General features: G+C 31.3%; 1 pseudogene; it reads right to left on the reverse strand.

Annotated features, from left to right (window-relative positions):
- LOC137620274 (glutamate receptor ionotropic, kainate 2-like) overlaps window positions 1–8,530 on the reverse strand; it is a 230,322-nt pseudogene that overhangs the window by 90,386 nt on the left and 131,406 nt on the right.

Here is an 8,530-nt window from a genome sequence, read left to right on the forward strand (position 1 = left end):
ATGGTAGTCGAGGAAGATTACGATGTGTCTGTGGATTTATTGCCGCCGTATATCATTATGATATCGTAAATTTCATTTGTGGTTCCATTACGTATACACAAGTGGTAAAATATCATACGTTTCCCTATTGTGAAATTAACGTCCGAAATTATTCTTTTCTTTTACTTAGTATTGATATAATTCTTATTACCGCAGCCATGTTTAACCAAAGACGTAATGTGTATAGATCTAAAAAAATAAAATATTTAGCTTTTATAGCAAATTAATTTCTCTCTCCCTATCTCATCTCGATTAGAACGTGCATTTAATATCTACGATTCGTTATTGGTTTCAGTTACATATCTATTTTCACTACTACTACTACTACTACTACTACTACTACTACTACTACTACTACTACTACTACTACTACTAATCATAATAATAATAATAATGATAAAAGCAACAACAACAATGATAATAATAATAATAATAATAATAATAATAATAATAATAATAATAATAATAATAATAATAATAATAATAATAACAACAACAACAACAACATCAATAATAATAATAATAATAATAATAATAATAATAATAATAATAATAATAATTTTCAGGAATTACTGACCATTGAAGTTTCCTTTGTTACGTAAAGGATTTAAATCTACATAATAAAAAAAATATTTTTAAATTTTTCTTATTTTGTTAAACAAATTTTATCAAAGCTGTAGAATGAAGTATTATTAAAGCAAATAATATCGGTATATTTATAAATGATATCCATAAAAGGAACCAAATGAATTATTTATGTATAATTAACATATTAAGATAATGAAATAAATAAATGCAGAAAAATTTGGAAGGCACCGGCCCATAAGAGTAATAAAATCAATTAATTACATATAATTAACATGATAACGGAATAACAAAAAAATGATACAGAAAAACCTAAAGTAACAGGGAGTAATATAAGTACAACTAATTTATTAAGAAAAATATCATCTTAATTAGTTTTTCTCACTATTATTACTCTTCAGTAAGTAATTCTGTGTCAAGTAAGTCACCAAAATTACTCTTCAGTAAGTAATTCTGTGTTAAGTAATTGATCAGAATTTCTCTTCAGTAAGTAATTCTGTGTCAAGTAATTCATCAGAATTTCTTTTCAGTAAGTAACTCTGTGTCGAGTAATTCATCAGAATTTCTCTTCAATAAGTAACTCTGTGTCGAGTAATTCATCAGAATTTCTCTTCAGTAAGTAACTCTGTGTCGAGTAATTCATCAGAATTTCTTTTTCAGTAAGTAACTCTGTGTCGAGTAATTCATCAGAATTTCTCTTCAGTAACTAACACTGTCAAGTAATTCATCAGAATTTCTCTTCAGTAAGTAATTCTGTGTCGAGTAACTCATCAGAATTTCTCTTCAGTAAGTAATTCTGTGTCAAGTAATTCCTCAGAATTCCTCTTCAGCAAGGAATTCTGTGTCAAGTAACTCCTCAGAATTCCTCTTCAGTAAGGAATTCTTTGTCAAGTAATTTATAAGAATTCCTCTTCAGTAAGTAATTCTGTGTCAAGTACTTCATCAGAATTTCTCTTCAGTAAGTAATACTGTGTCAAGTACTTCATCAGAATTTCTCTTCAGTAAGTAATTCTGTGTCAAGTAATTTCTCAGAATTCCTCTACAGTAAGTAATTCTGTGTCAAGCAATTCCTCAGAATTTCGCTTCAGTAAGTAATACTGTGTCAAGTACTTCATCAGAATTTCTCTTCAGTAAGTAATACTGTGTCAAGTACTTCATCAGAATTCCTCTTCAGTAAGGAATTCTGTGTCAAGTAACTCCTCAGAATTCCTCTTCAGTAATGAATTCTTTGTCAAGTAATTTATAAGAATTCCTCTTCAGTAAGTAATTCTGTGTCAAGTACTTCATCAGAATTTCTCTTCAGTAAGTAATTCTGTGTCAAGTAATTTCTCAGAATTCCTCTACAGTAAGTAATTCTGTGTCAAGCAATTCCTCAGAATTTCTCTTCAGTAAGTAATTCTGTATCGAGTTATTCCTCAGAATTTCTAAGTAATTCTGTGTCAAGTAATCGATCAGAATTTCTCTTCGGTAAGTAATTCTGTGTCAAGCAATTCCTCAGAATTTCTCTTCAGTAAGTAATTCTGTGTCAAATACTTCATCAGAATTTCTCTTCAGTAAGTAATTCTGTGTCAAGTACTTCATCGGAATTTCTCTTCAGTAAGTAACTCTGTGTCAAGTAATTCCTCAGAATGTTTGGGTCATAATTCAAGGAAATATAAAGAATGCATCGACTCATTAGTCAAGAGGGGCCAAGCGGAGACAGAGAGCGACTTCGGGGGTAAGTTAAGTGGTTGTCCATTGTTAGGTATAAAAGGTTAGCCCTTGGGAGCGTTTTGACTTCCTGGCCGTGATTTTATGGAGGCTAAGAAGAAGAAGGAGAGAGAGAGAGAGAGAGAGAGAGAGAGAGAGAGAGAGAGAGAGAGAGAGAGAGAGAGACGAGAGAGAGAGAGAGAGAGAGAGAGATGGTGTTGGGAGGAAGAAACCTGGATGGAAAGCAATATAATGAGGAAGAAATGCGAGAAAAAATACGGAAAGGAAGACATTAAGCAAGGAATAAGAGAGAGAGAGAGAGAGAGAGAGAGGAGAGAGAGAGAGAGAGAGAGAGAGAGAGATGGTGTTAGGAGGAAGAAACTTGGATGGAAAGCAATATAAAGAGGAAGAAATACGAGACAAAGAGGGAAAGGAAGATATTAAAAGAGAGAGAGAGAGAGAGTGAGAGAGAGAGAGAGAGAGAGAGAGAGAGAGAGAGAGAGAGGAGAGATGGTGTTGGGAGGAAGAAATTTAGATGGAAAACAATACAATGAAGAAATACGAGAAAAAAAAGAGAGAGAGAGAGAGAGAGAGAGAGAGAGAGAGAGAGAGAGAGAAGAGAGAGAGAGGAGAGAGAGAGAGAGAGATGAGAGAGAGAGAGAGAGAGAGAGAGAGAATATGTATCATCAACATAAAAAGCAAAACATCTATGTAATTCTCAAACATTTTATCTCCAAACATTATTTTCCAATTTTTCATCATTCCACCACGGAGATTACGTCTTGTCTTAATTGTTCTTCAACTTTGTTTTCATCTCAACGTTCCTCACCTTTGTTCTCCCTCTCAACGTTTCTCACCTTTGTTCTTCATCTCAACATTCCTTACCTTTGTTCTCCATCTCAAACGTTCCTCACCTTTGTTCTTCATCTCAACGTTCCTCACTTTGTTCTTCATCTCAACGTTCCTCACCTTTGTTCTCCATCTCAATATTCCTCACCTTGGTTCTTCATCTCAACATTTCACCTTTGTTCTTCATCTCAACGTTCCTCCCCTTTGTTCTCCATTTCAACATTCCTCACATTTGTTCATCTCAGCGTTCTTCAACTTGGTTCTTCATCTTACGTTCTTCACCTTTTTTCTTCACCTCAACATTCCTCACCTTTATTCTTCATCTTAACGTTTCCTCACCTTTGTTCTTCATCTCAACATTCCTCACCTTTGTTCTCCATCTCAGCATTCCTCACCTTTGTTCTTCATCTTAACGTTCCTCGCCTTTGTTCTTCATCTCAACGTTCCTCACCTTTGTTCTTCATCTCAACGTTCCTCACCTTTGTTCTTCATCTCCAGAGAAACACAGAGTCTTTTGTATCCTGTACAAGGTTGAGATTTATAGACCTTTCGTGGATGCTTATCGCCCTTTTCCTAAGCAGGTGATATATATACAGCAAGGTATATAACACGTATAACCAATTTTTTGGAGGGTGGCGTGGGGCGGGGGGTGGGGTGGGGGCTATAAAGGCCTATCAAAAAATGTACAATAAATATCCCTTGCAAAATGAGGCTATAAAGAGGTTCATTAACTATCGGGTTATTTTGTTTTTCCCATAAAAAATTTCTTTTTATAGTTTCATAGCGAATCGTGGCAATGAATATTTTCGGTGTCAAAATTTTCCTAGTGGGTTTACGCATGTATTATTATCATTATTAATATTAATATTATTATTATTATTATTATTATTATTATTATTATTATTATTATTATTATTATTATTATTATTATTAATAATAATATTAATGATATTATCATTATTATATTATTATTATAAATCTTGATACAGCTTGGTGTCGTTTTTCTTGTTTTGTCGAAGTTCATTCTCGATTAAGAAACTCTGCCAATCTTTGTAGAATCGTCTTCGCTGTAGCTGCCGCCTGTACAACTTAAACTGAACAAATTTTGGTATACAGCCATACTGAAGACATCTTTCCAGAAATAAAATATAAGTTTGTTTTTTTCCCATTTCGAAGGCTTTTTTCCCATCTTCTTACGCCTCGTAGTGCTTCTTGTCCATATCTTCTTAAAATGGTAGTTCTGTAATTCTCAGACGAGGGGAAACGCAGTTTAATGAGGAACTGTAGTGCAAGCACAAATTGAAACATCATCTTCATCCAATCACCTTTATTTCAACGTTTCGGACAATTTGTCCATCATCAGGTCTGTAAAGTTAAAACATACATTGATACAAATAAAAAAAAAAACATTGGTAAAATACATGAGAAAAATAAGATAATTTAAATTATAAATAGTACTTAAAACACTTTTCTGCTGAAAGCAGAGTTATCTAGGTTTAGTTTTGGTTGAATTTTTTCTATGTAAAAAGTTTCTAATAATCTCAGCTCGGTCTCAAATCGAGCTTTACAATATAATGCTAAAATCAAGATGATTAAAATTGGTGTTACACACTCCGTGGCAATGATCTCTTATAGAGGAATGAGAAGGCTTACCCAGTGGTAGAAGGGTCCTTGAACTAATGCCTCTATGTTCAAAGGTTCTGGTAGACAACAGTTTTGTCGAACTACCTACATATTCCCGAACTCACATCGGACACACAAATTTATATACAACCATAGAACATAGTTCGCTAGATAACGACTCCTTGACTTGAGCAAATTGCCTATCTTAAAATTATTGAAAAATACCATTCTAATATTTATATTTTTGAAGTAGTTTTTATTTATGTGCTTAATTTCCTTTCTTATATAGTATTAATTTTGTTCGATATGTAAGGAAATCGAAAATATATAATGTCTTTTACTTCACAAATTTGGGTATCATCATTATTGATTTTGTTAAGAAAAATTTGTACTTTTTTGTAAAATAAATTATCCTGGTAACCATTGTTGTGAAGAATTCCTTTAAAAATGTAATTTCTTTATGAAAGTTAAAATAATTTGATGAAAGTTTATATGCTCTATTAATGAGAGTATTAATACTGTTCATTTTGTATCTTAAATTACACTCACTTAAAAAATTTAAACCCAAGACCCGTAAAAGTGGGCTTTCTATAAACTTCATATGCATTTTAAGGTCAGAAGTTTTAGTTACTAATACGTCCAAAAAGGGCATTTACCTTCGTTTTCTTCTTCCATGGTGAACTTGATATTACTGTGTTGAGAATTTAAATAATTAAAAAACTTGCTTGCGTCATTTTTTTGCTTAAAAATAATAAATGTGTCATCCACATACCTTCTATACAACACAGGCTTAAAACTTAAAGGACAATTTTCCAACCATTCAGTCTCGTGAAAACATAAGAAAATATTGGCCAAAGTTGCCGAAATAGGATTCCCCATAGCTAGTCCATCTTTTTGTTTGTAATACTCTTTGTTAAAAATAAAAAATGAATCTTGAACAATAATGTTTAATATATCAATAAATTTAGATTTACTCAGGTTTCTAAAGTTGTTATTATCCTTGTACATTTATTTGCTACGATTTCAATAACTTCTTTTGTGGGGATATTTGTATATAAGCTTTCGATGTCAAAGCTTGCCATATAATAATTATTTTTTAGTCTAAAATTTTTTATAGTATCAAAAAATGCATATGAATTTTCCAAGGTAAATTCATTCTTTGCCCATTCTTCTATATTAGGAATCATAAATTTTGCTAAACTAAAATTTGGTGTATTGATTGACGATAGCACTGGTCTTAAAGGAATATTCTCTTTATGTATTTTTGCAAACCATATAAGATACCAGGATTGCGACCCGAAGCATACAAATGTTTATACTCTTCATCTGTTATATGTTTACCTTTTTTAAGATAACTTAGTAGTCTGTTAACCTTGTCTTCTAGCAGGAGAGTATTTTTGAAAGGGTCTTTTTTACTTTTTTCAAATTGCAATGGATTGTTAAGAATATTCATCATTTTCTCTACATAATCAGTTTTATTCATGATGGGTAATACCTTTCCCTTTGTCTGGTTTAGAAAATATAATGTCTTTGTTTTCACTTAGATTTCTTAGTATTTTTATGTCATTTTGATCAAACAATGGTACCTGGATTTCTTTCTTGTATTCTTCTAATATATTACTGAATAGGTCTTGCATTTCTTTATAGACAGCTTCTTTATCAGAACAGTTGTCGTTGTTTAGTCTGTTTACTTTATTTGCAAATATTTCCATACTTACTTTCATTTTAATATGATCGAGTTTTGGTTTGAGGCAATGGTCAAGTCCAAAGGATAATAGGTATTTTTCTCTTTTTTTTAGTTGGTAGTTAGAGAGGTTGTACACGACTTTATTGCCATTACAAGATGGTGGTTTATAGAAACCGCCTAGTTTAAAAAGTTTTTTAGCATGGGTTAGACATACTTGTTTTTATAAAGTTCACAGTCCTTATGGATACAATGTAAAATATGGTTAAATCTAAAAATGAAATTTGTCTCTTATATACTATCGTGACATGATAATAAATCTTGATACAGCTTGGTGTCGTTTTCTTGTTTTGTCGAAGTTCATTCTCGATTAAGAAACTCTGCCAATCTTTGTAGAATCGTCTTCGCTGTAGCTGCCGCCTGTACAACTTAAACCTGAACAATATTTGGTATACAGCCATACTGAAGACATCTTTCCAGAAATAAAATATCAAGTTTGTTTTTTTCCCATTTCTGAAGGCTTTTTTCCCATCTTCTTACGCCTCGTAGTGCTTCTTGTCCATATCTTCTTAAAATGGTAGTTCTGTAATTCTCAGACGAGGGGAAACGCAGTTTAATGAGGAACTGTAGTGCAAGCACAAATTGAAACATCATCTTCAATCCAATCACTTTTATTTCAACGTTTCGGACAATTTGTCCATCATCAGGTTCTGTAAAGTTAAAAACATACATTGATACAAATAAAAAAAAACATTGGTAAAATACATGAGAAAAATAAGATAATTTAAAATTATAAATAGTACTTAAAACACTTTTCTGCTGAAAGCAGAGTTATCTAGGTTTAGTTTTGGTTGAATTTTTTCTATGTAAAAAGTTTCTAATATCTCAGCTCGGTCTCAAATCGAGCTTTACATATAATGCTAAAATCAAGATGATTAAAATTGGTGTTTACACACTCCGTGGCAATGATCTCTTATAGAGGAATGAGAAGGCTTACCCAGTGGTAGAAGGGTCCTTGAACTAATGCCTCTATGTTCAAAGGTTCTGGTAGACAACAGTTTTGTCGAACTACCTACATATTCCGAACTACACTTCGGACACACAAATTTATATACAACCATAGAACATAGTTCGCTAGATAACGACTCCTTGGACTTGAGCAAATTGCCTATCTTAAATATTATTGAAAAATACCATTCTAATATTTATATTTTTGAAGTAGGTTTTATTTATGTGCTTAATTTTCCTTTCTATTATAGTATTAATTTTGTTCGATATGTAAGGAAATCGAAAATATATAATGTCTTTTACTTCACAAATTTGGGTATCATCATTATTGATTTTGTTAAGAAAAATTTGTACTTTTTGTAAAATAAATTATCCTGGTAACCATTGTTGTTGAAGAATCCTTTAAAAATGTAATTCTTTATGAAAGTTAAAATAATTTGATGAAAGTTTATATGCTCTATTAATGAGAGTATTAATACTGTTCATTTTGTATCTTAAATTACACTCACTTAAAAAATTTAAACCTTTTTGGACGTATTAGTAACTAAAACTTCTGACCTTAAATGCATATGGAAGTTTATAGAAAGCCCACTTTTACGGGTCTTGGTTTAAATTTTTTAAGTGAGTGTAATTTAAGATACAAAATGAACAGTATTAATACTCTCATTAATAGAGCATATAAACTTTCATCAAATTATTTTAACTTTCATAAAGAAATTACATTTTTAAAGGAATTCTTCAACAACAATGGTTACCAGGATAATTATTTTACAAAAAAGTACAAATTTTTCTTAACAAAATCAATAATGATGATACCCAAATTTGTGAAGTAAAAGACATTATATATTTTCGATTTCCTTACATATCGAACAAAATTAATACTATAATAGAAAGGAAAATTAAGCACATAAATAAAACCTACTTCAAAAATATAAATATTAGAATGGTATTTTTCAATAATTTTAAGATAGGCAATTTGCTCAAGTCCAAGGAGTCGTTATCTAGCGAACTATGTTCTATGGTTGTATATAAATTTGTGTGTCCGAAGTGTAG

Source organism: Palaemon carinicauda, chromosome 26 (genome assembly GCF_036898095.1).
Source record: "Palaemon carinicauda isolate YSFRI2023 chromosome 26, ASM3689809v2, whole genome shotgun sequence".
In the NCBI taxonomy this organism is placed as follows: Eukaryota; Metazoa; Arthropoda; class Malacostraca; order Decapoda; family Palaemonidae; genus Palaemon; species Palaemon carinicauda.